The sequence below is a fragment of the Pseudorca crassidens genome, chromosome 8, assembly GCF_039906515.1.
Source record: "Pseudorca crassidens isolate mPseCra1 chromosome 8, mPseCra1.hap1, whole genome shotgun sequence".
NCBI lineage: Eukaryota > Metazoa > Chordata > Mammalia > Artiodactyla > Delphinidae > Pseudorca > Pseudorca crassidens.
Window position 1 is genome coordinate 5,038,259 of NC_090303.1, and position 5,043 is coordinate 5,043,301.

The 5,043-nt window shown below is 37.0% G+C and overlaps 1 pseudogene; it reads right to left on the minus strand.

Annotated features, from left to right (window-relative positions):
• Positions 1-2,188: 2,188 nt before the first annotated feature.
• Positions 2,189-3,945, minus strand: LOC137228780 (non-selective voltage-gated ion channel VDAC1 pseudogene; annotated as a pseudogene).
• Between the last annotated feature and the right edge of the window lie 1,098 nt (positions 3,946-5,043).

A 5,043-nucleotide genomic window follows, 5' to 3' on the forward strand; every position in this document is an offset into this window, starting at 1 on the left:
TGGGTATATGCCCAGTAGTGGGATTGCTGGGTCATATGATAATTCTATTTTTAGTTCTTTAAGGAATCTCCATACTGTTCTTCATAGTGGCTGTATCAATTTACATTCCCACCAACAGTGCAAGAGGGTTCCCTTTTCTCCACACCCTCTCCAGCATTTGTTGTTTGTAGATTTTCTGACAATGCCTTTTCTAACTGGTGTGAGGTAATACCTCATTGTAGTTTTGATGTGCATTCCTCTAATAATTAGTGATGTTGAGCAGTTTTTCATGTGCTTCTTGGCCATCTGTATGTCTTCTTCGAAGAAATGTCTATTTAGGTCTTCCACCCATTTTTGGATTTTAATATTGGATTTTAATTTTTAATTTTGGATTTTAATATCCACCTATCTTTTAATATTGAGCTGCATGAGCTGTTTATATATTTTGGAGATTAATCCTTTTTCTGATGGTTCATTTGCAAATATTTTTTCCTGTTCTGAGGGTTGTCTTTTCGTCTTGTTTATGGTTTCCTTTGCTGTGCAAAAGCTTTGAAGTTTCATTAGGTCCCATTTGTTTATTTTTGTTTTTATTTCCATTACTCTAGGAGGTGGACCAAAAAATATCTTGCTGTTTTATGTTAAAGAGTGTTCTTCCTATGTTTTCCTCTAAGAGGTTTATAGTGCCCTGTCTTACATTTAGGTCTCTAAGCCATTTTGAGTTTATTTTTGTGTATGGTGTTAGGGAGTGTTCTAATTTCATTCTTTTACATGTAGCTGTCCAGTTTTCCCAGAAGCACTTATTGAAGAGACTGTCTTTTCTCCATTGTATATCCTTGCCTCGTTTGTCATAGAGTAGTTGACCATAGGTGTGTGGGTTTATCTCTGAGCTTTCTATCTTGTTCCATTGATCTATATTTCTGTTTTTGTACCAGTATCATATTGTCTTGATTACTGTAGCTTTGTAGTATAGTCTGAAGTCAGGGAGTCTTATTCCTCCCCCTCCATTTTTTTTCCCTCAAGACTGCTTTGGCTATTCGGGGTCTTTTATGTCTCCATACAAATTTTAAGACACTTTGTTCTAGTTCTGTAAAAAATGCCATTGGTAATTTGGTAGGGCTTGCATTGAATCTGTAGATTGCTTTGGGTAGTATACTCATTTTCACAATATTGATTCTTCCAATCCAAGAATATGGTATATCTCTCCATCTGTTGGTATCATCTTTATTTTCTTTCATCAGTGTCTTATAGTTTTCTGCATACAGGTATTTTGTTTCTTTTGGTAGGTTTATTCCTAGATATTTTATCCTTTTTGTTGCAATGGTAAATGAGAGAGTTTCCTTAATTTCTCTTTCAGATTTTTCATCATTAGTGTATAGGAATGCAAGAGATTTCTGTGCATTTATTTTGCATACTGTAACATTACCAAATTCATTGATTAGCTCTAGTAGTTTTCTGGTGGTATCTTTAGGATTATCTATTATGTATATTATCATGTCACCTGCAAACAGTGACAGTTCTACTTCTTCTTTTCCAATTTGTATTCCTTTTATTTCTTTTTCTTCTCTGATTGCCATGGCTAGGACTTCCAAAACTATGTTGAATAATAGTGGTGAGAGCGGACATCCTTGTTTTGTTCCTGATATTAGAGGAAATGTTTTCAGTTTTTCACCATTGAGGATGATGTTTCCTGTGGGTTTGTCATATATGGCCTTTATTATGTTGAAATAGGTTCCTTCTATGCCAACTTTCTGGAGAGTTTTTATCATAAATGGGTGTTGAATTTTGTCAGAATCTTTCTCTGCATCTATTGAGATTATCATACGGTTTTTCTTCTTCAATTTTTTAATATGGTGTATCACATTGATTGATTTGCATATATTGAAGAATCCTTTCATCTCTGGGATAAATCCCACTTGATCATGGTGTATGATCCTTTTAATGTGTTGTTGGCTTCTGTTTGCTAGTATTTTGTTGAGGATTTTTGCATCTATATTCATAAGTGATATTGGTCTGTAATTTTCTTTTTTTGTAGTATCTTTGTCTGTTTTGGTATCAGGGTGATGGTGGCCTCATAGAATGAGTTTGGGAGTTTCCTTCCTCTGAAAATTTTTTGGAAGAGATTGAGAAGGATGGGTGTTAGCTGCTTTCTAAATGTTTGATAGAATTCACCTGTGAAGACATCTGATCCTGGACTTTTGTTTGTTGGAAATTTATTTTTAAGGTTTCAATATTTTATTCAAGTTTTATTTTAAGTGATGTTAATTACAGCATTTGAAGGGGAGGAACTAACTCCACACAAAATGGAAGACTCTAAAATGTACCCATTAAACTGCTAAAAAATAAACTGAGTGGCGAGAATACAACAGAAGTTCAATTTAGATTCTGAGTGTTGTCACCATGTGATTACAGTCACAGAGACTCTTCCCAGCTTGTAGCTGTAGCTTTTAGAAGCTATTTCATACTCTGGTGCAAGGGCAAAAAGACACAACATGAGAAAAAACACAGTTAAGTCCTGAATTATTGGCTTCATCACATCCACCTTCTCCACCCCAAAATGGCACAAAAGAAACAGCTACCATGCCCAGCAGACTACTTTTGGTGTAAAAGAGGTGATGGATTGGGGTGGAAAAAGTCCCTGCCTAAAAAAGTCCCTTTCAGATGAGTTTGTATACACCATCAAACAGCCTCTCCTCAATCAGGGTAGGAAACCAAGGTTCAATTCTCAGGAAGTCACAATTTCATTCATTTACTCAATACGAATTTACAAATTGCAAAGTGCCTGCAAATTATCAACTTCCACTTGCAGCCATTTCTAGGTAAAAAAGAAACCTGACATCTCTAGAGGGGCCAGCGAGCTCCCCCTCAAGTCTACAGCTGAAAGGACATTTTTTGAAATTGGGTTTCTTCTGTACCACTGAAAGAGTAACACCCTAAAGCTGAATCATCTTTAACCTGGAAATTTAACATGATATTTAGTGATACTCGCATCCCAGACAAACAACATTAAAAGGTACACTAAATTCTGAAGGTAGCTATGCTGCACAATGGTTTAAAATTAAACAATTGTACAGTATTCATTTATGCTTGAAACTCCAGTCCTAGACCAAGCTTGTGGCCACCAGTGTTGACATTCTTGCCATCCAGCAGAGCTGACAGTGTCAGTTTGATACCTGGCTTTAGGGTCTGAGTATATCCTAACCGTATCAGGCTGGAGTTGTTCACTTTAGCTGAGAAGCAGGCGTCAAGGTCGATCTGGTACTTGGCTGCTATTCCAAAGTGAGTGTTACTGTTTCCTGCTGTCCAGGCCAGATTAACAGCAATCTCCAACTTCTTATTCACCTTCTGATAAATGGAGCCACCAAACTCTGTCTCATCATTTACATTAGTGTAAGCTGGAACTCATCAGTCTTGTAGCCAACTGAAAAGTTGCTCTGGGTCACTCGAGAGTTTGTGGTCTCAAAATTCATCTGGTAGCCAGCCAGCCAGCCCTCATAACCCAGCACCAGAGCACCCCAGATGGAAGGCCTGGCAATGTTGAAATCCATGTTACAGCCCAGGTTGATATGTTCCCGCTTGTACCCTGTCTTGATTTTAGCATTTTTTTCCCCAGTGTTTGGTGAGAAGGATGAATCGAAGGTCAGCTTCAGGCCACGTGCAAGCTGATCTTCCACAGTAATCTCCGTGCCTAGTGTGTTGTCAGCGTTCCATTTCTCCGTAAACGTCAGACCATATTCGGTCCATCTGTACTTGGTTTGCAGACTGCCCGTCGCTTTGGTGGTTTCGGTGTTGGCTGAACCTGAGCTTGTAAATTCCAGTCCATTCTCAGATTTTGTTTTCAAATCAAGTTTTATTAAGCCAAACCCATAGCCCTTTGTAAAGACATCCCTGGCAGATTTGCCAAGATCAGCATACGTGGGAGGCACAGCCATCTTCTGCTCAGAAGTGGTGGCAGTGGGCTCCGTGGCATCTACCTGTTGGAAAATTTTTAATCACAGTTTCAATTTCATTACTTGTGATTGGTCTGTTCATATTTTCTATTTCTTCCTGATTCAATCTTGGAAGGTTATACCTTTCTAAGAATTTGTCCATTTCTTCCAGGTTGTCCATTTTATTGGCATAGAGTTGCTTGTAGGAGTCTCTTAGGATGCTTTGTATTTCTGCAGTGTCTGTTGTAACTTCTTCTTTTTCATTTCTAATTTTATTGATTTGAGTCCTCTCCCTCTTTTTCTTGATGAGTCTGGCTAACAGTTTATCAATTTTGTTTATCTTCTTGAGAACCAACTTTTAGTTTTATTGATCTTTGCTATTGTTTTCTTTGTTTCCATTTCATTTATTCCTTCTCTGATGTTTATGATTTCTTTCCTTCTGCTAACTTTGGGTTTTGTTTGTTCTTTCTCTAGTTCCTTTAGGTGTAAGGTTAGATTGTTTGAGATTTTTCTTTTTTCTTGCGGTAGGCTTATTTTGCTATTAACTTCCCTCTTAAAACTGCTTTTGCTGCATCCCTTAGGTTTTTGGATCGTGGTGTTTTTGTTGTAATTTGTCTCTAGGTATTTTTTGATTTCCTCTTTGATTTCTTCAGTGAACTCTTGGTTATTTAGTAACATATTGTTTAGCCTCCATGTGTTTGTGTTTTTTTACATTTATTTCCCCTGTAATTGATTTCTAATCTCATAGCATTGTGGTCAGAAAAGATGCTTGATATGATTTCAATTTTCTTAAATTTACTGAGGCTTGATTTGTGACCCAAGATGTGATCTATCCTGGAGAATGTTCCATGTGCACTTGAGAAGAAAGTGTAATCTGCTGTTTTGGATGGAATGTTCTATAAATATCAATTTAATCTATCTGGTCTATTGTGTAATTTTGTGCTTGTGTTTCCTTATTAATTTTCTGTTTAGATGATCTGTCCATTGGTGTAAGTGAGGTGTTAAAGTCCTCCACTATTATTGTGTTACTGTCTATTTCCTCTTTTAGAGCTGTTAGCAGTTGCCTTATGTATTGAGGTGCTCCTATGTTGGGTGTATATATAGTTATAATTGTTATATCTTCTTCTTGGATTGATCC